The sequence below is a fragment of the Leuciscus leuciscus genome (genome assembly GCF_965113295.1).
Source record: "Leuciscus leuciscus genome assembly, chromosome: 4".
Classification (NCBI taxonomy): domain Eukaryota; kingdom Metazoa; phylum Chordata; class Actinopteri; order Cypriniformes; family Leuciscidae; genus Leuciscus; species Leuciscus leuciscus.
Genome location: NC_138728.1, coordinates 946,208 through 973,980, shown reverse-complemented (window position 1 = coordinate 973,980; position 27,773 = coordinate 946,208). Strand labels below are relative to the sequence as shown.

At 38.9% G+C, this 27,773-nt stretch overlaps 3 long non-coding RNA genes across 3 annotated transcripts in view; 2 read left to right on the top strand and 1 right to left on the bottom strand.

The window, feature by feature from the left end:
- Window positions 1-12,143, bottom strand: part of LOC309496741 — a 67,421-nt gene extending 55,278 nt beyond the window's left edge. Inside the window, exons 1-2 of the long non-coding RNA XR_014205207.1 lie at window positions 12,032-12,143; window positions 11,798-11,843 (exon numbers count right to left, since the gene is read on the bottom strand). This is a non-coding gene — a long non-coding RNA (uncharacterized lncRNA). The remainder of the gene's footprint in view (window positions 1-11,797; window positions 11,844-12,031) is intronic.
- The window catches only part of LOC309496765, a 77,050-nt gene that overhangs the window by 41,584 nt on the left and 7,693 nt on the right, over window positions 1-27,773 (top strand). The window lies entirely within an intron of this gene.
- LOC309496595 lies at window positions 20,434-21,700 on the top strand. Its single transcript, XR_014205180.1, has 2 exons — window positions 20,434-21,498; window positions 21,548-21,700. It is a non-coding gene; the product is annotated as an uncharacterized lncRNA (long non-coding RNA).

Here is a 27,773-nt window from a genome sequence, read left to right as displayed (position 1 = left end):
AAGGTTCCCACCACACCCTTTCGAGACCAGGTGGTGAACCTGCAAGCGCTGCCCTTGGAGGAGGCAGACCCAGCCTTGGCACTGCTCTGTCCAGTACGCACCCTCCGTGCTTACGTAGACAGAACGCAGTGTTTCAGGACCTCACACCAGCTCTTTGTCTGTTATGGCGGGAAGCTGAAGTGAAAGGCTCTCTCCAAGCAAAGGTTGTCTCACTGGATAATGCAAATTCCGCAGACCCATGGCATTTCATTGCCATTGGCTCGTTTTCTATACTCGAAGGTGATAGGCTTTCTAAGCGAAACCCCATTCGTCGTCATCCGACGTAACGTCTCCGTTCCCTACTCAGGGAACGAGGGTTACATACGGAACCGAGACATTCTTGGGCATTTTATTTATGCGGTAAGAATAGCTACGCTTAGGCGTCAACTCGCGCGTTCAGAGGCAACTCAACTGAGTATAATATTTTCAGGTGTCAAGGACACTCGGTTCAACCTAAGTCAGGTGAGTAGGGGAAAAATCTACCACAACAGACACATGAATATTAAAATATGACCATTGAGAGAAAAAACAGAGTTGATGGCACCTTGATGCATTGTAAACAAATAATAATAAAAAATAATAATAGAAAATTGCACCATATAACAACAAATTGCCGAAACGACGGAGAAACACGGGGAACACTTAAAAGGTTTAATAACATTTTCAGTGCATTTAAGAGGACTACAGTCTCTGAATAAACAACACACATCAGTTTAACACAGGGTTCAGGGTCTAAACTGCTCACACTTGTTTCTAATGATGTGACCAAACCAACTGTAGGAGATGAGGTGAGGACTCAAACGCAGAAAAAATAAAGGCTTTTATTAAAGGAACCGTATGTAAGAAATGTATTTCAATTCATCATAAAATGGCCCTGATATGTCACTAGACATTAAGAAATCATGTTCATTTCAAATACTTATATCACTGACAACAGTAGTCCGGCCAGGATATTGTCATTTAAAAGTGAAGTTGCAGCCCTCAACTGATGTTGATGTTGTCATGTTGTGTTTTGGCCTGATGCTCCACCCTCCACCTATCTACCAATCACGAAGTCAGTGGTGTTTCGGCATCCGGGTTGCCAGCTCTGCTCTAGTTACCACAGCTGCAGCTACAAACGTGTCGGATAAAAAATGTCTAACGTTATGAAACCTAAAAGACCTCGTTATGAATCCGAAATACGTCGTGACAAAGTCCGAAAAAACCCCGTACTGTGTAGGACTTGTCACTTGCCATTGGAAGCTCCTTGTAGCAGCCTACGTTCCTGCTGGATCCTGCAGCCTAACTGGCAACCTCGAGTCAGGGGGGAGGAGGAGGGGATACATCGCTCTACAGTAATTTGAAAGTGATTGCAGTACCAGTTTTGGCCACAATCTTACATACGGTTCCTTTTAGCAAAAAAATAAAACAATATAAAAACAAAACTGCCCGAAAGGGATGGGATGGGATGGGATGGGATGGGATGACTTGACTTGACTTGACTTGACTTGACTTGACTTGACGAAGCACACAAGGGTAAACATACAGCATATAGGATTGCAAACACAAGGAGAATAAATAGGGAGCAAACAAAGCAGGTAACGAGGGAGGACAGGTGGGGCAAATAAATCAATAATTAGGTAACAAGATGGGCGAGGTTAGACAATCGACAGGAGAGCACATGGCACAAGGAAACACATGACAAGCCATGTGCCAACACCAAACATGAAAAACACACAAACACATGGCTAGTAAAACAAATCACCAGTCATGTGCTCACACAAAACGAGACATGAGCATGCAGCCAGTGAGAACACTCATAAACCACTGTTCACACAAAACAGGACAACATGAAAGCACATAGCCAGTGTAAAACACGAACCGCGTGCTACACAGAACACAACACACGCAGACAGGAGAGTGTACGGTCCGATCGAACTCTAAACCGCACGCTCACGTGACAAGCGAAAGCTTCTCCTGTCATAACACGCGGAGCATGAATGTCCGAATCCCGACACAGAACCGAAACCAAACTAGACAGATGTGCCGGGATCCAAACACCACGCCCCGCACATGAAACACGGCACACAGACAAGAGAGCGGCGCGCACACACAAAGACGTGTCCGAGCTCTGTCACAGAACCAAGAAATAGCCTACAGAAGTGACAGAACCCTGACAAAGGGGGAGGAGGACGAAAAGTGCCATCATTGCACATATGCTTCAGTTATTGTGTGTGAGAGAGATCTCAGGACTGGTGGGAGCAGATTGTGTTTAAATATTGGCTTTAACGACTAACGAGGAGCAGTGGGTCCGAAATTTTTGGATGAGCAAGTCAACCTTTGATATGTTGTGTCAACGTTTGTCCACATTCCTCTCCTACGACCAGACGTTGCGTCGGGCCATCCGTCCCTTTGCAGACACACGTCTGGGTTTCTCTCGTCATTAAACCGCGGAGACGTTGCCTAATGCCTCAGAAAATCCGATCTGCCGGTTAACATGACAGTCGCATTGGCACATAGGCCTACATATCCGATTTATATCTGATTTATTTACACATATGAACGAGGCCTGAAACCGATCTGGAAATATCCGAATGCATGCGTTTTTTCCCTGTTTACACTGTCATAGAACACATCCGATCTGTGTCACATATGAGCAAAAAATCGGAATTGGGTCACATTTCACTGACAGTGTAAACGAGGTCTAACACAGACCTTAAAATATCCATATTTAAAACTTAATTGACTAAAATAAGTAGCTTCTGACAGACGGCCGTACGCATCGATTTACAGCGAAAGTGTTAACTAAGATCATTTTAGTGCATTGTATGAGAACGAGATTGGGTGACCCAGTTAAATAGAAATTGTGATTTGAACAGGCACATAACAGACATCTTACAGTGATTTTATTTGGGTTTCTTGTAAAAAAGAAAAGACAAAGAATTCTTTGTTTATATTATACACTATAGAATAGAATAGAATAGTTTCCCTGCTTTTTCCTGCGTTTTGCAAAGAAGAATGCTTGCTTTTCCCCTGGAAATAAGGACTAAGCTTTTTGATCAAATGAGGAACTGCTGTTGTGTTGTTGTTAACCAGATGAGATTTCTGGAATTAAGCAGCAGGTTTAATTTGAGTTATGCGGTTTTCTGAGTGTTGAAATTTCAGACAGCTGCCTTGATGAATGTGAGCTAAAAGACTTTCAAGACTGCAGAAGAAGAAGAGGAACTGGGCCTTCATCTCCTCTCCTCAAAGAGGAACTGGGCACTTCTGAGGGGTCAGCACAAGACATTTTTAGAGTGTTCTTAGAGAATGTTATGCCATCTTTTTAAGAGAACATTCTGGGAACAAAAATAATGTATGAAAGTGAGGCTGTGAGGGACAGGACTTGCCGTGTTTCCAATGGCATCCGCTGTAAAAAAAAGCAGTTTAAAGCTCCTGTATTACTTACAATGTTCCACGGCTTATATTGTCGGGAGTTTTTTGTCAACTGAAATTTCTTGGAAAGATATTTTTCCAGTGTTTCATGAGCAGAACAATCCAAAAAACACATTAAATAACAGTACAGCCCACTGAAGAGATGCACGTCTGTCCCTCACAGCCTCGCTGTCATTCCCGTTAAAAATGCACTGCTGTGAATAAGGTCTATGGTAATGTTTTAAGAACATTTTTAGAACAAAAATGTTCTAGCTGTGATGTTTCACCGCACCCTTTTGATTGACAGGATATAATCAGCACTGATCATCGGCTGTTCTTAAACAATCGTATGGCCGATAGTGAAAATAATTGCTTTTATCGGCCATACTGATTGTTGGCTAATAATAATAATAATAATAATAATAACTTTATTGCAGACTCACAGGTCCAAATAAAAAACAAGACAGTACACACAATACAATAAAAACTTCAGAGGAGACAACTATACCAATGCTTCCATAACTTGGACTTATACCGTGTAGTGCTAAACTTGATGCTGGTCAATGCCATAATTATGTAATTCTCGGAGTTATTTAGCCGACATATAAATTTGTACATAACATTTCTCAATGTGGCTTGCAGTGTATTAACACCTGCAGCCACAAACATCTCACTGGCACTACACCAGCGTGGTCTTCTCAGCAGAATTCTCAGTGCATCATTGTAAGCTACCTGGAGTTTATGCAAGCTAGCTTTGCTGAAACTAGACCACAAGTGTGCAGTGTAGAGAGGAGTGCAGTATGCTCTGAACAAAGCAACTTTCACTCTATCTGTGCACCCACCAAACTTGCGAGTCAAACTATTCGCCTGAGCATATAAAGAACGGCATTGCCTGTAAACGTCAAGGTCATCCTTCAACTGGTCTGTAATGAGATGCCCAAGATACTTGTATTTGCTCAAAACTCTCAAGATATTACCTGCCAATTTAAAAGGAGGAAACATTAGACATTTATCTTCCTTTGTTCTGCAAATCATCACCGCACTCTTGTCTGTATTAAATTTCATATCATGAACAGTTCCATAGTCAGAGCAAACATTAAGAAGCTGTTGAAGACCAGCACTGCTAGGACTGAAGACCACAAGGTCATCTGCATACATAATATGATTCACTATAGTGTTGCCTATCATACACCCAGTGTTACACAAATTCAGGCAGACAGAGAGCTCATCAACATACATGTTAAAAAGAATAGGGGAGAGGATTCCACCTTGTCTGACCCCGTTCCTGACCCCAAAAGGGGCAGAAACACAGTGGCCCCATTTTATAAACATAGACTGGTTGGCATACCAGTAGGACAGAATTCTCACAATACATTTAGATACACCTCTCTTACTCATTTTGTCAAATAACTTGTAGTGATTGACACGGTCAAAAGCTTTTGAGGCATCAATAAAACTCATTAAAACTGAGGAGTTCTTATCTCTATACGTATTAACAATTTCCTTTAAGGAATATATGGCCATATCTGTGCCATGTTTAGGTTTAAAACCAAATTGGTTGTCAGTAGAGGGGATAATGTCCACAATTCTGCTCAACAGGATGCTTTCAAAAACTTTAGACAATACACTGGCAAGGGCTATTGGTCTGTAGTTATCAGAGCAACCAACCTTACCAGACTTATCCTTAATCACCGGCACAAGCAAGACAGATATCATTGTATCCGGCAGAAAACCATGAATTAAAAAGGAATTAAAACAGATACCAAGAAGGGGGGCTAACCTCATGCTGGCATATTTAATGTGCTCAGCAGTGATGTGATCCAACCCGCTTGCTTTATTATTTGCTAACTTATTTATAGTGCCTGATACCTCATTTGAAAAAATTGCCTTAAAATCAACACACTTAACATTGTCAGACATATAAATATCACTTTTAACACAATTAAACAAGGTCCTGTAGTGCTGTCTCCACATCTCAGCAATATTCTCAACACCTGAGATACCATCTACAGTGCACGGGGGTGGTATACTACATTTGTTAAGACCCTTTACCTCCTTCCAAAATTCAGTAGTGTTGTTATCCATTACCTTCTCGGCCATAGATTCTGCCCTCATAGCTTGCTCATTTTTACAGATAAATCTGACAGCATATTACATCAGTGCATAGCATTTTACACGTGTGCATGTAAACATAGCAAAAGGTACCATTCAAAAGTAAGATTTCCTTAATTATCACCAATGCTGAACAAAAAACTACAGTAAAACAGTGAAATATTATTCTAGTGTAAATCATCTGTTTTCTATGTGAATATATAGTAAAGTGTAATTTATTCCTGTGATCAAAGCTGAATTTTCAGCATCATTACTCCAGTCTTCAGTGTCACATGATCCTTCACAAATCACTCTAATATGATAATTTGATGCTCAAGAAACATTTATGATTATAATCAGTGTTGAAAACAGTGTGAAAACATTGAGGTGTTGTTATGGGAATATACTGGAGAGAGAGAGAGAGAGTGTGTGTGTGTGTGTGTGTGTGTGTGTGTGTGTGTGTGTGTGTGTGTGTGTGTGTGTGTGTGTGTGTGTGTGTGTGTGTGTGTGTGTGTGTGTGTGTGTGTGTGTGTGTGTGTGTGTGTGTGTGTGTGTGTGTGTTTGAGGGTGTTAATCAGAGTGTTACTGTAACCATTAAGGATATGTGTAGATTCACACCATGACTCTCTCTCTCTATATATACTGTATATTTTGATGCTTCAGCTTAAACTTATTTCTGTTTATTGCCAAGGCAACATATTTTTTCATCTAATATTTATTTGGTTTTTTAATATATTTAGTTAACAACTTCCTTCTACAATCAAAAGTGCGCCAACGTTGGGACAATTCAAAGGGTTGATTAAGACACATTTGTTCAAGGCTGCTTTTTCTTAATTGTTTTTATTGCTCTTGCTGTATTTGTTTATTTTACTGTATGCGCTTTGGGTCTGAGAAAAGCGCATTATAAATACAATTTATTATTTTTATTATTATTATTATTATTATTAACAATAATTACCCTGGAAGTGATATGATTCACTTCTTATTAAATATTTGGTTATCCTGTGTCACGCAAGAACAAACTATGTGTGTGCATGTGTGTTAATGAGTGTGTGTGTGTGTGTGTGTGTGTGTGTGTGTGTGAGAGAGAGAGAGAGAGAGAGAGAGAGAGAGAGAGAGAGAGAGAGAGAGAGAGGATTTCACACTGTTAGAGCTGTTGTGTGACCGTGGGAACTTTTTGCACATTTTCTCAATCCCAGCGAACAGGGAACGTTCTCTCAAAGTAATTCTTCCAGTAACATCAATAGAACGTTCGTTCAAAGTTATCTGCTTATTAATAATGATCTCAAAACTTTTGCACAAAAACTAATGTTCATGGAACGTTTTTTAAATGTTACTTGTTTCAGAACGTTCAAATTCAAAAGTAACATTCCATAATGTGTGAAGAATGATACAATGTTACTGTTTACATCTATTGGGCGTTTAGATGAAGCTGTGTAAGTGTGTGTTATACCAGCAGAGGGAGCCAGAGCATGTGTTCTCTGTTCAGCACTTCTGAGATCATGTTCCCAGTAACCAAACACTTCACACACACTACCATAGTACTGGGAGTCAGTGGGTCCATCAACAGTTTGGTTACTCCTGTTCTCTAAAATATCTTGTTCTGTGTTCAGCAGAAGAAAGAAACTCATACAGGTTTGGAACAACATGAGGATGAGTAAATGATGACAGAACTTTCATTTCTGGCCGAACTGTCCCTTTAAAGGGTCATAACATGGGCGTCAGTTTGGTTTAAGATGTGCTGGGGACACAGACGCATTCGGAAGTGCATTTTCAGAAGTGCTGGGTACAATGACGCATTCATTTTTTTTTTCTCTCTTTCGCGCAGGTTATGTTTTGAAAGACGATGTACTAGCTCAGGCACTTTTCAACAGGCCCACCCAAAACTTTCACAAAAAAAAAAAAAAAATACAACTTTTAGGCCTACTATAGCCTATTCGAATTTTGTCAATAAGCTCATAATTTGTGCTAAAATAGTGTTTAGTTTTATAAAACCATTTTAAAAAGCTGGTTATATTTTGATGTTTCTGCGCAAGTTCAGCAGACAGTGAGGTTCGGGTTTGTTCCGATCAGAGCTCGTGAGTGGAGAGCGCATTTCTGAATATTCCGCTCCGCTCGTTCATTCTGCAGGGTCGCTCGCTCACCAGATGTCCTGTTGCCTGGTTCGAAATCGATAATATGTGGAATAAGGGCTGCTTCCGACTAAAAGTTCGACTAGTAGGCTAGTTTTTCATTTAAGTCATTCGTGGACAAATCGCCCCTTTATATTAATTTAATTACTTATAGCCTACTACAGGATAATGAGCGCTTACGTAATATAGCCGCACTCAAGCGCACGACCGCACGCATAAAGCTTGCCACAAAAAAACGGTAAAAGTAATGATTATGAATGCGTCTAAATGTGTCTAAATACGCTGTGAATGTGAATGTGCATTATACGCTGAGTTTCAGTTCATTTATGAGACGAACTCCAGTTCACTCGCCGGCGCCTTCATGTCGTGATTCTGCTATCGGCCTATTTACTTCTTTATTAAATCCATCCAGGCAATTGGTTCATGAAACATTGATTAAAATTAAGATATAATTAATACAAAACGAAATTCAATTTAAAGAAAGACAGCTGTTCTGTTTGAGGTCTCTGTGAAAGTTTTAAAGCAGTCTTTTAGTGCCGCTTTCAAAAGCGCTCACGTCCGTAGCGGAGAACTGACACGTTGTTTTTTCCCTCATAAATGCGAACACGAAAAATAAAATAAAATGAATATTATAATGTTTTTTTTGTTGGGTCAGACAATGATTACCAAATTTCTCTCTCATATTGCTCCTCATAACCAGTGAAAACGGTAAAAAAAAAAAAAAAAAATCGAACCAAAGTCAAATTAATATGGACGGAAGTTAAAAGTGGTGGGTACAAAATGACTCATGACGAAATCTGGTGGGTACGCGTCCCCCCCGAAATCGACGCCTATTAAACCAAATTTTCTGAGATTTTAACAGAGGTATGTGTGTTGAACACCATTGAAGACAATGTTAGTATCTGTTAGATTTAGTAGTAGGGGGGAAATGGTTACATTTTAGTTTTTTTCCGCTATTTTCGTTTTCCGGGTTTAAAATCTTCATCGTGTCCACATCACAGGTACTTTGATGACTCATCGGTGTCTCATAATTATTCATGTACTGAGTTTTCTTATCCAATGAGAAGACACTTGCTCTTTATTATTCATGACACCACGTGGAACTTTCCAATGACAGACATGTCAAACTGTGATATCGCGTACTCGTAGTAGATGAGAGAGGCAATGATGGGACGCGCGTTTGTTTTCATGGTGCAAAAGTTTCAGTGCATCTTTCCCCGCGATGCTGCCAGGGCTAGACTAACCCTAACCCTAACCCTAACCCTAACCCTAACCCTGGCCATCAACCACGGACACATCTAAACTATGTGTGTGTAGCAACCACTCAACTGGAGAATGGTGGACTTCGGCCTTGTACAGCAATGCAGGTTTCGTCTTGCGAGTGATGCGGTCCTGAGGACTTTACTATCGCTTCAGAGGTGTGTGTGCGTGCGTGCGTGCGTGCGTGTGCGTGTGTGTGTGTGTGTGTGTGTGTGTGTGTGTCTAAAATGTAACTCTGACCGTTTTACATGCCTTTTGTAAAATAATCACTCGTTATTAAAATTTAGATATTTCGATAATACCTGAATTGTATGGAACGTATGCTTAATTTGTGCAAATTTCTATGTCACTGCCCATCTTTATTATGTGGGTTTAGGGCGCGCGTAGATCTGGCGATGACAGGCCCCCTCCCCTGCCGTGCCACACCACACCACACCCCACCCCACCCACTCCCCTCCCTCGTCTCACAGCCATCCACGCCCATTTAAGTTGCATTTTTCAAAAAGATTGTGAGCTAGACTTGAGCTGAAAGAGGGGGGTTTGCAAGAACAAACTGTGTGTGTGTGTGTGTGTGTGTTCATGTAAAAATCCAGATTTTTTTAATGCTCTTTATTAATGATATTAATAAAGCAAAAGGCAAACAGAAAGCTGTGTGTGTGTGTAATCTGCAGACATCCACACATTAATTCACTTTTCAACATTGGTTAGATAAAAATGAAAGAAGTAAAGCTTAAGAGTAACATCATCCAGAACCTCATTTCTGTCGGTCAGAAGACTTTCAACATCAGGAATAAAGCTTGTGTGTTCCAGAGCTTAACCACTGCAGTCTGGCTGATTATCATCTGGTTTAGCATCATTTTCATTTGGGTGAAAATGAATAGGTCTACATATGTTCTCGATTTTTTCACAGCCAAGAATAACATGTTGATTCATTTGTTTGACTTTCTTGACGTCCTTCTTATTTTTCGGTTTGACTACAACAGTGTAGAATTTGAGAGGCTTCTTGCTGATGCAGAGGTTTACGGTGTTAGGATATATCTTTCCCCCTGTTGAACACACAGCTAACACATTCCTTTGTTCTGCTTCGGGAAAGAAGGACTGAGTCGGTCGGTCCCGGGTCTCAATGTTGTTAATGAACGTCTGCCATTCATTGATGTTGTCATTCTTTGGGCTCTTGTTGTTTAGGTGGTGATCAAGGAAGATGTTATATTGTTCCTTATTCTCCTTTCTAACTCTTTCTTCAACACAGCGCTGACTCAGAGCCGGCTGGAGAGTGAGAGTCAAGACGACCACGAATAACAGCATTTTTAGGATCTGGGGATATTTTTGTAAGATAGAAATGTCAGATTGCAGATTCACTGTTGTCACGAACCATAAAATCCTAGAAAAGTACATTTTACTTGTTTAATTGCAATAAAAAGAAAATTGTAACACTTTATAAGGTTTCACTAGTTCCCCAATGTCACTTCTCTGTGTTTTACGGCCCTGGCGAGAACGTCGGTCTCCTCGGCTGTGAACCGCTCCTGGCGTGCGTCTGGCAAATCCGCCGTTATAATAGGAATCCGCTATAGAACAAGCGCGCCTGCTCTTAAAGGGAATGTGAGATGACGCTCTGGGGTGCGTTTCCCGAAAGCATCGTTGGCCAACTATGGTCGCAAGTTCATCGCAATGTCCATTGAACTCTATTGGCAACGAGGGAACTTGCGACCATAGTTGGCTAACGATGCTTTCGGGAAACGCACCCCTGATTGGTTTATTTCACGTTACGCCCAAACCACACCTATGAGTAATGAAGCGACTTCAGACCAACACATTTTAGATTTGCGTCGGGCACAAGAGTCATTTATCTCGCCGGTATAATAGCAACAGCGCCCGAGACCCGCCCACAAAGTTACTTGCGTTTCGCGTTTGATACTTGCGTTTCAGATCGTTAAAATAGGGCCCAGTATGTTTTGTCAAAAATAATGTTATTATAGTGTTTGTTCCAGTGTAGGCTATATTCAAAGTAATGAATCCTTAACTTTGAAATATGTATGATAAAATGTATACTTTAGTTTTTACAAAGAAAGATTACACTTGAATTGTTGTTGTAATTGTAACCTTTTTAATATGTTTAAAAGCAACTGAAAAAAGCACAAATGTCAGGGCATGTCAGAACATCTCAAGGACCCCAAAAACACCTTAGACCCAAGAATACATCCGTTCATTGTTTGTTCGTGTTAGTTCACAGAGCATTAACTAATGTTAACAACTTTTGATTTTAATAATGTATTAGTAAATGCTGAAATAAAAATAATTAATTAGTTCACCCAAAAATGAAAGTTCTGTCATTAATTACTCGCCCTCGTGTCGTACCAAACCTGTGAGACATTCGTTCATCTTCAGAACACAAATCAAGATCTTTTTAATGAAACCGAGAGCTTTTTGTAAATTATGTTTTTCTCACACAAACACTCGCGTCGCTTCATAAGATTAAAGTTAAACCACTGGAGTCACATTGAGAACTTTAATGATGTCTTTCTTATCGTTCTGGACCTTGAATGTGTGAATTGCTTCTGATGGAGGGACAGAAAGCTCTCGCATTTCATTAAAAAAATATTAATTTGTGTTCTGAAGATGAACGAAGGTCTGATATTAATGTGGAACGACAGTAATAATGATCATTTTTGGGTGAACTAACCCTTTAACATTGAGATTAATAAATGCTGGAGAAGTATTGTTCATTCTCAGTTCATGTTCACTAATGAAACCTTATTGTAAAGTGTTACCAAGAAAATCTCTATTATTGATTCATTTCTGCAATAAGAGAGAACTGGTCAATTCAAACATAATCTTGTTCAAAAGTTTTATATATCAGATTCAGGACTAGATTTATATCTTACACACGAGGACTTGGTCTTTGTGACAGAAGATTCCAGAGGGACGACTCTGAAGAAAACAAGAAAAGAGAAAAAATTTGTAAAAAGAAAAATAAATGTATATAAAAATACACAATAGATAAAAAAAGACAACAGACAATACAAGTACAGATATATAATTATACAAGGGAATGTGAATAAGAGGTATGATATTCTAAATACATCAGAAAGAAAGAAAGACCAGGAAGAATACATTACCTTGGAGAAGAGTGTGTGTCGAGTCTAGAGTTGATCTCAGTTTGAGCGTTTGCTGAGTGTATCTGAGAGTTGGTGTGTGTGTCTTATATACGCACAGGTAGTCAATGATATCTCATGTGAAAAGAGGAAGTAAAAGTAAGTGAGTAACTATTTATCAGCAGTTTTAACCACTTGTGAAGAAGCATTCTGGGATTTTTTTTTTCTACAAAAAATATTAAAATATTTCACCAGTTAAGCCCAATTAGATATTAATATTAATATTCCTCTTTCACATTTTTGAAAACATAAGTCTGAGTGAATAATTTTTACATTCCTTAGTGTCACGAACCCCGTGTTTTAGCCGTTCACACAAAGCTGTGGAAAAGTGGGATTGTAGAGGGAGACAACAACCAGTAAAACACAGCCTGGTCTCATTGTTAATACGTAGGTATTAATACGTAATTTTCAAAGATAGAAAACGTACTTTTTGTACGTTTGGATAGATGCTGAAACGTATGATATGGACGTAACTGCAACATTTAAACATAACATTATTACGATTTTACAGCTACAAAACGTTAACTATTTACGAATCTTTCATATCACAAAGATATCTGTATAATTTCCCTTTTACCGTTTTGTAGATAAATGTAAGATCCCTTAACCCTACTCCCACACCTAAACATACCCATTTATACAGAATATAAAAAGGATAAAACGTAATGGACAGAGATGTAGGGGAAATGGCAATGTTTTGTTAACAATATCATTAAAATATATTTTGAGCCACTTATCCTACCCATAACCATTTCTTAAAACTACGTAGGCTACAATTATGAAGAAAAACAACAGACATGTGTAATCACAATAATTTATTTAATGTCAAAACCGGTACCAAAAATCGTTCACATGACGATGTGTTGCAGTCGCAGTCCTCTCTGGCAGTATATAATAGTTTTGTATAAGGTACAGAGCAGAATTTAAATTTAAATAATCCATGAAAATGTTAATCCGGCTTCGCTCTGTGTGAAGGCGCGCGCGCTTCTCCATTCCAAATGTAGTTCACCGACTGAAACACGGCATGTCGCAATCTGTGAGGAAGCAGGCGAGAGCCAATGAGCGTTTGATATCACTGGCGTAAAACATGTCGTAATGCTTCATAAGAGCGCAATTTTTTTATTTGAATTCATCACGAGCGCGGGATTTGACGTTTACGGCTGCTGAGAATGAAGATGAAGATCGCTGGATAAAGGGCTGAATTTGGATCTCTTTCTTGCAAACGTATGGATCACGTTGGTAAAACAGACCTGGCTGCAACACACTCATTATATAGGTATGTGACAAAAAAAATCAATATAAAAAAATTCATATATAATCATAACCATATGATAGATAATAAAAATACCTTTAAAATGGTTTTTAAATGATTCAAATCGGATAATTATTAAGAAAGTTATGGAATTTTTAAATTCGGAAATTTGGGGTCATTTTTGCATCTAATTAAACCAATAAAACAATGAAAAACTGTGACCTTTTCCGCTTGACCAAACACTTCAAAATATCATAACTTCCTCATTCCTTGGTCTATTTGCATAATTCAAACACCACAGTGTAGGTAATTAAAAGCCCAACAGGATTAAGATGACCTCTTTTTAAAAGGTATATATAAAATTTTATGATTTCTAATTAACCACTAATTAATGAAACCGAGAGCATCAATCCACACATATCTTTACATATGAAATCAAAATCCTCTCAAATAAAAGGTATAATCACATATTTATTGTATTAAACAGACAATTGGCATTGCCACATGAATTTCATAGTTTCTTTAGTCATCTTACAAAGCAATTTTACTTCTGCTTACATATTAGATTAGATAGAGATTAGTTTACATAGAGATTAGTTTACATGACAAGAAGATCTAAAGAGACAGGCCAGGGTTTTCGTAAAAAAAATACAAACTTTTATTTTAATTCTGGCTCAAAATCAGACACACACACACTCTCCCTCACTCACTCGGTCGGTCTCTCTCATACACACACTCTCCCTCACTCTCTCTCTCTCTCTCTCACACACACACACACACACACTCTGTCTCTCTCTCATACACACACTCTCCCTCTCTCACACACACACTCTCTGTCTCTCTCTCTCTCTCTCTCTCACACACACACTATCTGTCTCTCTCTCTCATACACACACTCTCCCTCACTCTCCCTCTCTCTCTTACACACACACACACTCTCTCTCTCATACACACACTCTCCCTCCCTCTCTCTCTCTCTCTCACACACACACACACACACACACACACACACACACACACACACACACACACACACACACACACACACTCTGTCTCTCTCTCTCATACACACACTCTCTCTCATACACACACTCTCACTCACACAATTCTGTCAACAAAACGATTACTAAAATAGTTGACGAATCGTTTCAGCTCTAGGATAATGTTAGATCTTGGCATATAAGGTCTGCTGCTAATTCATACGCCGACACTTCAAAGTCTACAGCATCATCATACGATTCATTCTCACCCCAATAGGCAATTACATAAGTTCCTTTTTTCTTTTTTTTCAGTTTCTCGACACGCCCTGAGTAAACAGTCTTCTCCCCAGAATCACTATCAAACCATACATGACAAATATTACGGCCCACTAAAGCACCAGAGAGAATGTCAGTCACAGCAGAAATGGAGTTTTCTTCCAACTCAGGAAACTCGCTCTCGATCAGGGACACATCTAACCCTTTGAGTTTGTTTTCAACAGCTTTTCGCTCCTTTTGATCCTTCTTTTGACGCTTCAGGGCAGCCCTTCGTGATAATTCACCCCTCATCTCCACATGACTTTGCCGATTAATTTGTCTTTTCTTTCGAGCCATACCTACTGCCCAATAGATGATCTTTTCCTTTTCAGGATTTTTCAGTTCATCGAGGTACTCAACTAGATGGTTTTTTTGAGCCCTCATCCTAGATGACATGAAGCATAGGGTGGCATTAGGAGCTCGGTGCTTGGCAGCACTAAACATACCGATGATTTCTTCAGAGTCAATGTTGTGTGGCCTAGCTGTTTCTGTTTCTTTTCGTAATTCATCAGTCACAATCAGTTCTAAATATCGTTTGTACTGTCTTTCTATGACGGCAGTTGTAGCAGAAAGACAGGCAGACATCATACTGACAAAAGAATCTTTGTCCGATGGAAACTCTAGGAGTCTGGCTAATGTTGAGTCACACTTGTCAAGGGTGTCACCAAAAAAATCGGTATCACGAGTGAGGACACTGATTGGATCCTGTTGAGCTTCTTTGAGGGATGACAGAACGTTTTTGACAATACTGATTCCTTCCAGGTGATCAACTTGCTTATCGGCAGAAGTGTAAAACTTCTTCATCCAAGGGCCTGATAATAGTTTTCCATTCAAGCCAAGGACCTGGATTTCCAACTTGGCAGTTGGGTTAGTGAAGTCTTTGTGCAAACCTGAGAGCAATCCACCACATGACACTGTCCCAGTTCTCAAGAACTTCTCAAACAGTTCATAATGCTCTATGTATTTACCACATAGGTGAAAAAGTACATGGAGACGATTCCCGCGATAACGAGGTAACAAGCCTCGGGGCAAATTGACATCTTCAAGAAAAGTAGTGAAACCCTTTGGGTCTCCCTTCCCATCCTTATAACGGAGTTTGTTCATTTGGAGGACAATGTTTGCTGCCAGACAGTCTTTACCAAATACATGTCCCTTAGAAGTCTCCAATGTCTTCAGTGCAGCCCGGCATGAACTGGCAATGGTGTCGATGGGATGAAGGTGGCAGTTAAGCTCATTAAGAGGTTTGCCCCACGACTCTGAAATTATCTGGATTGCAGCGTGGTTTACAACTGCGCGGTCTGTCATAACATTTGAAATGTTGCTGATGATAGATTTACGGCAGTCTTGGTAATCACAGAAATAAAAACCTGAATAAACTTTAGCCAGTTCATCAAAAGAACTTGTCACATGTTCAGCATAATCTTCCGCAGTGCCACCAGGTAACTGATCGATGGCTACTACAAAGCACTTTGTTTTAGTTGTAAGATGTATGCTATTTATATGAACACCTTCCTGTGTTGTTGAGTCAAACCCTAGTGTAAGGTTCTCGGTAGTCATTGCCACTTCAGCGGTTTGTAGGTCCGATATCACACCAAGCTCCCGGGCCATCTGCTCGACAGTATTTCTGTGGGGAACAGCATCAATCTTTACTCCAAATCGCATAGCAAACCTTCTGATGAGTACTGGTATATTCTTAGTAGGAACTTGGTTGATTATTGAATCATACACCATCTGTCTCATATCTAATGAGAACGTTTTCTCATCTTTCTTAGTTTTTTTCTCCACAACAGACGCTTCATTAGTAATGGATTCTTTAAGACAGAGTGTTTCATTCTCTAAGTACCTTATCTCATCATCTTTTTCAGTTAACAAGTTTGAGAGTCTAGTATGGTCATTCTCATGAAGTTTTTTACTAACGGTAGTAAGACGCCTGTTCTTGTTGGACTGCTTCAATCTGCGGTGCTTCTTTTTCAGTCTGGCCAACTTAAATTTAGTTTCCTCTAGCTCAGTAGCACATTTTGTGGTTTTCAGTTCATGTCGAAGAATCCTAATTGTAGATTTCTTCCTCTCTAGGATTTCATCTTTCCTTTTAAGACACTGGTTCAGGTACTTCACACTCTTATGCTGTCTCAGCTTCTTTCTTAACAACTTCATCTCCATAGCATGCTTTTGCTTCATTTCACTTCTAGATTTTGCCATGAGATTCAGTCTTCTCCTCATTTTGAGTTTTCGTGGAGTTGAGACATCTCCCCTTAGCTGTGGAAGGGTGCTCGATTCAGGGGTCGAGGCTGAAGGTGTATTCTCAACTTGAACTGTAGGTTCTAACTGTGGAGAGGTGGGTTCGTCACTCATAGATGTAGGAGGATCAGTCCTGGAACTAGGGGAATGATGAACAGGGAAAACTTCATTGCAGATCTCCTTAAACTTTGCCATCTCTGCATCACGAGAGAGGTTCTTAAATCGTTGTAATGATCTGGACACAAGGGATACCACTTGATGCTGTAGAATTGAGATGTCAGGAATTTTGTTACTTATATCCCGGACAACATTCGTCCAAGAATGGTCATTAGAGATGAATGCGAGTAACACGTGACCATTCTTTAGCTCCTCATGATTAGCTGGTACAGCAGTGAAATGTTCCATCAAATACTGACGAGACAGGCCTGGCTGAGGAGAAAACGATCCCCGCTTTGGCTTTTTCTTTGGTGGCATGATGGTATAACCTAGGGGAAAAAAAGAAGTTTATTTAATTTATATCCAATTTAATTCATGAATATTGAATGCAGTTCCAAAATTGCTCATCTAGAAGAAATTTATATTTTGTTGTTGTGGAAATATAAATATGTAAACACCACACGACCTACTCCAGTTTTTCAGTATAATTTAAAATAAATATATACATATTAAGACTACTACTCCATAATTCTATTTATTTCTGTTAGGATGAAAAACAACTCACCTTGGATGTTCAAGTTATTTGACTCAAGTTACAACTCAAGTTATTTTCCCACCACTGTCATTGTTTCATCAAGAAGTAAATATACCTACAAAATAGACAATTATTTATTTCTCAGAAGTAATATTAATTGATGATTATGTTATTTATCATTTAGCAATCAATAAATGCATGCATGTTGAATTTTTTTTAAGAATAAACATCAGTACACTGCAAAAAATGCGTAATTAGTATTTTTGTTTTGTTTCCAGTCCAAGTATCTAAAAATGACTACATCAAGAAGCATTTACTAGAGAAGTAAAATGACATAAGAAATTCTATTTTGTTTTAAGATAAAAAGAAAGTAATGTAAGTAATTTTTGCTTAGAACAAGCTAAATTATCTGCCAATGGGGTAAGAAAAATAATCTTGTTTTCCATTCGAATTCAGATTTTTTTCTCTTAACCCATTGGCAGATAATTTTGCTTGTTTTAAGCAAAAATTACTTAAATTACTTTCTTTTTATCTTAAACCAAAATAGAATTTCTTATGTCATTTTACTTCTCTAGTAAATGCTTCTTGATTTAACAATTTTTAGATATTTGGACTGGAAACAAAACAAAAATACTAAGTAAGAAAAGCATTTTTTGCAGTGTAGGCCAAAGAAATTCATTCTCACAACACACAGCAATGAAGCCTTAAAGTACTAAAGACATTTCAGTAATTGTGAAAATAATTAAATTTTACCAACTCTGTGCAGAATAATACAGCACACATGGGCTAAAATGTTTGTAAGATTTGGCCAATCAGCTTGCTAGAAACGGGTCACATGACTTGGCAGGCAGCCAGAAGCACAGTTGTTCTTAAACAAATCCATAGCCATCCATGGTATTTATTTATATGTTTGACTAAATCATGACAATAATGTAATCTAGAGATTCTAAACCTTCGTTCTGTATGATTACTTTGAAAAATACTGCACGGATTGATGAAAACTGGGAGAAGTTTTGGAAGCCAATATGACCGAATGGCCGATTCAGCTTTTGACAACAACGTCACTTGCGGATCGTAAAAAAACACATGCGAATGTTACAATCAATCCCAAACTTCACCTAATTCAAGTTAAATGTATATTCTATCAAAAGTATTGGGTTTGAAACAAAAAAATACTCACCTTCATAGCGGATTTTGACGCCAAACACGAGAGAAATGTTGCTTCGCTTGTAGCTTTCTTCTTATGGCAGCCATCTTGGAAATTCGAACGTGAAAATCAACGTGATGACGTAATTTATGTCACTAGTATATGGGCTTTAGAGGTATTCACAAAGCAAAGATACGACAGCTTTCCTAAGTCACCAACGCGCCTGGCGCTGATCACCTGCTGAGAACACAGCCGCGGGAACAAAGCGCTCGTGCGTATATAGGTCAGTTTGTCACATACCTACATTATACAGACACATGAATATTAAAATATGACCACTGTTAATAATATTAACATGAATATTATAATATGACCACAGAGACAAAAAACAGAGTTGATGTCACCTTAAAGGGATAGTTCAGGATTTTAGACATGAATCTCTATAGCTTCCCCATAAGCACGCAGTGTGGTGCATTGACCATGACTTACGTGACTTACGTAAGTAAGTCACCCCGACAGCGTCCTGTGAGCCGAGCTCCGGTCCAGTTTTGGTCAAGATGAAATTAGTCCGGCAAGATTGCTGGGGTCACGGCAATAAAGCTTTTTTCTTCTCAAATCAATATGTGTTCAAAAGAGTGATATATTTGCGTCACTAAAACGTTGTCTATGGAGAGGTCAGACCTCGTAATGGCTTGGCACTATATTCTCCCCTGTCATATCACTGCGCGCTGCCGCTACCTACAGCCAGGCGCACACCACTTTTTCAGTTGTTCGGCAGTGTTTACAGCAGTGTTTACAGCAGTGTTTACGTGCTCAGAACAGCTACACGAACGAGCTAACATAGCTACTCACCAAGAGCGATCAGTTTTTACAAGCTTTGTAGAAAATGGTGCGGACTTGTGACTATCCGGACTGTACAAACAAAGATGTGGCGCTATTCAGGTTCGTAAAGATATCCTTTTGGCTGTGTGTCGAAGTCAATGTTGTCATCGTCGCTGCTGTAGTCAGACATGTTATCGTTCTCTTTACGAGCTGTAAACAAAGTGACACGTGCGCGGCTCCCAGCTGGCTGTAGGTAGCGGCAGCGCGCAGTGATATGACGGGGAAGAAAATAGTGCCAAGCCATTACGAGGTCTGACCTCTCCATAGACAGCGGTTTTGTGCTGCAAATATATCACTCTTTTGAACACATATTGATTTGAGAAGAAAAAAACTTTATTGCCGTGACCCCAGCAAACTTGCCGGACTAATTTCATCTTGACCAAAACTGGACCGGAGCTCGGCTCACAGGACGCTGTCGGGGGTAAGTCATGGTCAATGCACCACACTGCTTATGGGGAAGCTATAGAGATTCATGTCTAAAATCCTGAACTATCCCTTTAATGCATTTTAAAAATCTAACCCTATATCACAACAAACGACGGAGAAACGCGGAAGAACATTTAAAAGGTCTAATAACATTTCCAGTGCTTTCCAGTCTCTGAACAAACAACACACATCAGTTTAACACAGGGTTCAGGCTCTAAATGGCTCACACTTGTTTCTAATGATGTGACCAAACCAACTGTACATAATACAAGTAGAGTTTAGATCGGGCCCAAAAAATCAAGCCCGACCCTACCCGACACATTAACTGTGATTATGAGCCTGAGCCCGATTTAAACCTGACCATTTTTTAACACGTGGGCCGTTATAACCAGGGGCGGCGCCAGAGAATGTTTTAACGCTGCTGAGGGGGTGCTAGATATAATATATATTAGGGGTGTGACGAGACGCTTACTCCACGAGACGAGACGAGACACGAGATTGGGTTCACGAGAACGAGACAAGACGAGATTTTTACACAATTTTTAAGAAATCCTCAATGATGAAATATATGAATGGAAAATAGTATTTTATTCAACTGAAAATCACAAAATGCAAAACAATTTAGGTGCATTTTGAAATCAACTTGTAATGAATGTTATTTTACTTCTATTTTAATTAATTCTATGCAGTAAAGGACATGCAAACACTGCAAAATGTTTTGCTATAAACTCTACCGTCTGGCTTCTCCCTTGTACGATTTCACATGAGAAATCTAACTCCTTTCCACAAATCGAACATAAAAAAATAAAACAGTATAAATAAAATAAATATAAATAACTGAAATAACACTTTAAATGCAAACAGTAAGTGTGTATCCATAATCAAAGTACTGCTCTCTCAAAACTACAAGTTCAAACAGAAACAATTTTTTTCTTCAAGCATGAAAAAGAGATAAATTAACTACACAGAACAGCCTAAGATTATGGTCATGTTCTTTTTCAAGAATATAAGCATGTCGATGATTTCTGGCAGCAGTGGAGACCTTTGGGCAGGGCTGCACGATATGAGGAAAAGCTGCGATGTGCGATAACATTGTTTAATATTGCGATGTCGATATGACTTGTGATAGGCTATGTGAATGTTAGCTATACTGTTCCCATGTCTTAGTGCTTTAATAGGTTCTTTGCGTGATAGGTCAAATGTTTATTACCTGCCTGGTTCAGATTACACTATTTTAGCACGATTTTGGCACGATCCGTTTCGTGGAGGTTCGGACAACGGGCGTCGGGACGCAAGATTCGATCGTTTCATTTCGTATAGTGTGTCATAGTGGGCGATAACCTACGCGTCTGCGATGCTTCAGGACATCACGACAGAAAGACTAGCATGTTTAATTTTAACGGTCCTCCACGACGGGTTGAGTGCGAGCGAGAGTGAGTGTGCGCGAGTGAGTGAGAGTGCGAGCAACAGTGAGTGTGCGTCAGCGTGCGCGATCTGAGCGTGTGTGTGTGTGTGTGTGCGTGTGCGCGTGCGCGTGCGCGCGCGCGAGTGAGTGAGTGAGCGAGGGACACGTGTGTGTGTGTGTGTGTGTGTGTGTGTGTGTGTGTGTGTGTGTGTGTGTGTGTGTGTGTGTGTGTGTGTGCGCGCGGAGGGTGTGTGTGATTGGCCCGGCACACAAATGATTTAAAAGTGGCAGGGGCATCTTCAATACTAATTTCACCCTCACGCTCCATCACTGACATCACAACAACTCACGAGACAAAGTTTCACCTCGACGAGAAATCTCGTCGCGTTTTAATCTCGTGAGATCTCGTAACACGAGATCTCGTCACACCCCTAAAATATATAAATACTATTAATAAATGAGCAAACATAGGCCACTTATTTAATATTCAATTATTTTAATTATCACAATTAAAGTATTAATTTTATTACATTGAACAAGCACAACATTCAGCACTCAATCAAATATTCGTAAAGATTTATTTTTATTAATAATGTTATTTCAACTTAATATCTCGTTATTTCGTAATATGTAGCCTACATAATATGTGTTCGTGATGTGCATTTGTAAATCCGGTGACAGGCGTGCATTGATTTTTATTAATAAACTAGTGTTTTCTGTGTCAGTGTCGGCTGCAAAGATGGAGTTGACGATGGCCATCTCCGTAGTGAAAGCGCCTATAGAGACAGAGCGCCACGCGTCATAATCTGAAGACCACGCCCACCGGGGGGGAAAACAGTGCAACCGTCTCCATTGACTTTGCATTGCGAGAGGCTGCCTCCTTGTCATTTCTTGCTTCTAACAAAAGACAGAATAATGCCTAAAAGCTGCTATGTGACAAGGTGTACAGCAAACAAGCTAAGAAACCCAGAAATAAGTTTTCATAAGCTGTCGACCCCAAAAAACGAGCGTTTGAGGACATAAAAGTGGATACAGGCTGGAACGAATGGGTAAATTGTGGGATCCTGACACTCAGTATGCACTAAAAATACACCACGTGTGCAGTAAGTTAAACATTTGGTCACTGGTGAGTCAAATATCCAAATGTCAGTTTTATATATTATATTTCTGTAAGATAAACTATCATGTGTTGTCGATTACGGTCTCCCCCAGTGGCGTACGTTAGTTCTCAGAGTAATGAGACACGTGACGCTCTGTCTCAACTGCCTGTATCCACTTTTATGTCCTAAAACAGTCGTTTTTTGGGTCGAGAGCTAATAAAAACGTATTTCTGTTTTTTTTAGCTTGTTTGCTGTACACCTTGTCAAACAGCAGCTTTTAGGCATTTTTCTGTCTTTTGTTAGAAGCAAGAAATGACAAGGAGGCAGCCTCTCGCAATGCAAAGTCAATGGAGACGATTTGATTGTTTTCCCCCCGGGTGTGGGCGTGGCCTAAATACGCTCTGTCTCTATAGAGAGAAATGCACATCATGGATTACATAATCAGAGAGTAGCCTATTTCTTTTCATTTTTTAATTGTTTCGTTTAAAGACATTTCAAGCTTTCTTTAGATATATTTCTCATGTCTGTGAGGCATAAACTGAGTTTCGTTAATTTATGATGAGATGCGTTGCAAGTGACCGCGCGGGCGCCTCCATGATGATATTGTCTGCTATATTTGCTTCTTATTTATTAAATACAGGCAATTTGTTGATGAAAAATTTATTAAAATTAAGATACAATTTATACAAAACGAAATTCACTTTAAAGAAAGGTTTTCTGCAAAACAAAACTTAATGAAGTGGTCAAAATCATGTCTGACCCACTCCATGTCTCCCGATATATTGCGCATCCATATCTTACTCGTGCTGTTCACTTTTCATATTCAACATAGATGAAAAGAAATAACATTATAATATTTTAACAAATATGAAACTAAATGAGCTTATTTAATGGCTACAACACGTATAGTAGGCCTACAGACTCTCTATTTGTACAAATTGCTGCACATTCATTTACTTCTGAATTTTGCAAACATAAGTTGAAAGGGATTTGTTTGTGCATAGTGAAACATATCTGCAACATTTATCAAGTTCAAATTGTGCGTGCATTTATTAATTATTATCTAAATGAATAATGCAACAAGGACAAAGGATGTAAACTGAGTTGTTTATTTATTCAGAATGGATTGGATCACAAATGGATCCGAATGAAGAAACGTAAAAAATAAAAATAAAACGTGAACAATGATGAACACAGAAAATGTACAAGAATGAACTTTGGACTAATAGACTAATATAATTCAACAAGGTTTTAGAATGTAGAATATTTATCGTGCTCGGGCAGAGAATCTAAGCTACAAGTCAGTTCACAGTGCAAAAATTGACTCAAAATGTTGTCCTGAATGTTGATACCAACAATGGATGGAAAGTAAGAGGGAGAGGAGGAAGATTGTGGGTGATAGTTTCAAGAAATGTGTTTTAGCGATTTAGAAAGACTGTAACAGAAGCTCTATTATGATCATCATGATCCTGCATGGCCAAGCACACATTCAGCTTTTGTACAGCTTGTTTTTTGTTTCTAGTGCTAGCATGTGCAGTTTAAATAAAGCTAAGGCTGAAGTCTCATTTTTTATTATTTTTTTATAATACATTAAACAGATAAGCAAATGACTGTGACTGGATTGAAATGCGTTGCTGAAATGGAAAAAGACATTCTGTAAAAGCCAGTCGCCGCAGCAGTGCCTAAACACTAGAAACCTTCAGTCGTATTTCCCTTTTTAAACAACTGATGACTTAAAGAAATGACTTACGCTTTACTCAGATCACATCAGAGTGCTTAATCTCACCAGTATTGACCTTATTCAGAGCAGCGGCAGGTATGAAAGTGAGGCTGTGAGGGACAGACTTGTCATGTTCCCAGTGGCATCCGCTGTAAAAAGCCGTATAAATCTCCTCGATTACTTAAAATTTTCCACAGCTTATATTGTTGGGAGTTTTTTGTCAACTGAAATATCTTGGAAAGATATTTTAGTGTTTCATGAGCAGAACAATCCAAAAACACATTAAATAACGGTACAGCCCATTGAAGAGATGCACGTCTGTCCCTCACAGCCAGTTGAGATAGACATAATTTGCATGTCAGTTGAGATAGATATAATTTGTATATGTATATGTACCTTAGTACAGAAGCAATTCCTTTTCAGTCCAAACTTAAGATCAACTTTTTTTTAAATGACCAATTCTCACACCGATGATCCTGCATGGACATGCACAAAGCCTTTTACTTTTGTGTAGTGTTTTTATTTTTTATTATTTTGTGGAAGCACATCCAGCTAGCCGGGAACGTTCTCAGAACTGTGGATAACATTCCCTACAAGTTTGGTTAATGTTTTAAAGAAAACATTTGAATGTAATGTTCAAAGAAATGTTTTAAGGATGTTTTCTCATAATACAAGTCAGTCGTGTTTGAAATTACTTCTGTGGTTTCATGTTGCTTTTTAACCATAGTGAGAATATATTTGATTAAATTATATGATACAGATGTTGATTAGCATTGCATTAAAGATTGCATTAAAAATGAAAATTAGCCCATGATTTACTCGCCCTCAAGTCATCCTAGGTGTATATGACATTATTCTTTCAGACGAATACAATCAGAGTTATATATAAAATGTCCTGGCTCTTCCAAGCTTTTTAATGGGAGTGAACGGCTGGAAAAAATTTGAAGCCCAAAAAAGTGCATCCATCCATGATTTAAAAAAAAATACTCCTCCACACGGCTCCAGGGGGTTAATAAAGGCCTTCGCAAGTGAAGCCATGGGTTTGTGTAAGAAAAATACCCATATTTATAGCTTTATAATCTAAAATAACTAGCTTCATTCACTGCCATTATAAAGCTCAGAAGCATTTTTTAATATAACCCTGATTGTATTCGTCTGACAGAAGAATGTTGAGGGTGAGTAAATCATGGGCTAATTTTCATTTTAAAGTGAACTATCCCTTTAAAGACACGCATCATTCATGGCTATTCTCCAACTACAGGCACTTTTGTGTCCTTGGCCTTTTATTTGTAAATAAATAAACAAACAAATGCACAAATACATTGTCATTATGAAGTTCATGCTCCTAGTAACCATCAAATCTTGCCTATTAGCAAATTTTGCAGTTTTATGCTTGTCCACAACCCAGCCCTCTTTGAATGTAAAAAAATCGATTTAAAAATATTTTTGTCTTAATGACAAATAAAATAATATCATACCATCGAAATTCCATATGTATATCACAATTTTTTTTTTATATTCAAACTATTTTTGGAATAAAATAAGTCTGTCCCCAGGTTTTCCGTCATTTCCACCTCCCTCAACAAAATCCACCTTAAATATTTTATTTACTTGGTAACCATGGAAATAATAGTGAAAAGGAGGTATTAGTTGAAGATGAAACTTCAGGCACATGTGAAAATAAATCAAGGTAACTCAGAGTATTTTTATTCAGCGTCATTTCCACCTTGACTGTAGTTTGGTTGAATTATGTACAAAAAATATGAAAATAATGTATTTATGTTCATTACGAGTAAACAACATGCTAAGTCCAGAAGTAGCTAAGCCTGACATGAGGGTGTGCTAATATCACAGAAGAACTGCTAAAACATCATTTCCACCTCTGAGAAATTACAGGCGTAGCTTTGGACATGATATATGCCGTTTTTGTGCGCTATTTGCATGTTCTCATGACATATTTGTGCTTTTGTAATAATAAACATAGACCTGAGCAAAAATGAAATGCTGTAGGCAAAATCCCAACTCGTGGCATTTAGCAACTTTAAATAAAAATGCATTAAGTTCATGAAGTATTAAGATTTATTTTGTTACATGATTGGGTAGCCATTGATGTTGTTGACTGGTACATAATCTTATATTATCCGTTTTACAATATTATATTGTAATAAAATACATAAATTGAAAAGTGGTGGAAATTACATCAAGCGCTCTTCAGAAAAACTGTTAAAAATAATAATATTCCATGGAATTCTAAAACTTCCCACTGTTATACTGTGTTAGAAGACACATGAATGAAGGACGATTGTTTAAGTGTGTTTTAAGAGAGTGAGTTTCCCATAAGCTCACAGTGCCTAAAGTGCTCCTAGTTGGAGAATCACCAGCCTGAGAGATAGCGGGTGTGTTTGTCTTCATGTTTCATCAGTCAAAACGTCTCTATCTGCATGTTATTATATCCATATAAAGCCTTTCCTTAAATGTCATAAGTTTAATACTTCTATGAATCTCATTTAATAATCTGGCCCTCGAATGAAGCTAATTGAATAGCCGTACCCTACACCACACACACACACACACACACACACACACACACACACACACACACACACACACACACTCTCTCTCTCTCTCTCTCTCTCTCTCTCTCTCTCTCTCTCTCTCTCTCTCTCTCTCTCTCTCTCACACACACTCACACACACACACACACACACACACACACACACACACACACACACACACACACACACACACACTAACCCTACCCATCACACACACACACACACACACTAACCCTACCCATCACATACACACACACACACACACACACACACACACACACACTAACCCTACCCATCACACACACACACACACACACACACACACACACACACTAACCCTACCCATCACACACACACACACACACACACACACACACACACACACACACACACACACACACACACACACACACACACACACTAACCCTACCCATCACATACACACACATACACACACACACACACACACACACACACACACACACTAACCCTACCCATCACAGAAAACTTTCTGCATTTTTTACATTTCTTTCTTCCTCTCGGAGAGCTTGACTTCAGTCTGACTGGAAAGTAAGTCTTTAACTGAGAAATGGTCCCTTAAACTGAAGTCTTCAGTGACCCCTGTATGACCCCTGTATGACCCCTGTATGTTTAACACGTTGAAGACTTTTCTCAAACACAAAGCAAGTCCATATTTAATCTCTGGAAGCCGGGATAATGAGCCAGCACTGCACTCAGATCTCAAACACAGACATTAGAGAACACATGAACAGAACATGTCAGTGGTCACACTGGGAACTGCTATAACAAAGTCAAATCTCCAGAGATGTCATTCATCTCATGTGATATTTAGAAGGAAAGAAATTTATTAATACCTTGATTATAATCACTCTGTGTACAATGACCATATACACTGAAGCAGCAGTGCCCCCCCCCCCCCCCCCCCCCCCCGGCCGATACATAGCATGCCCATTCAAACGTTAGATTTTTAAAAT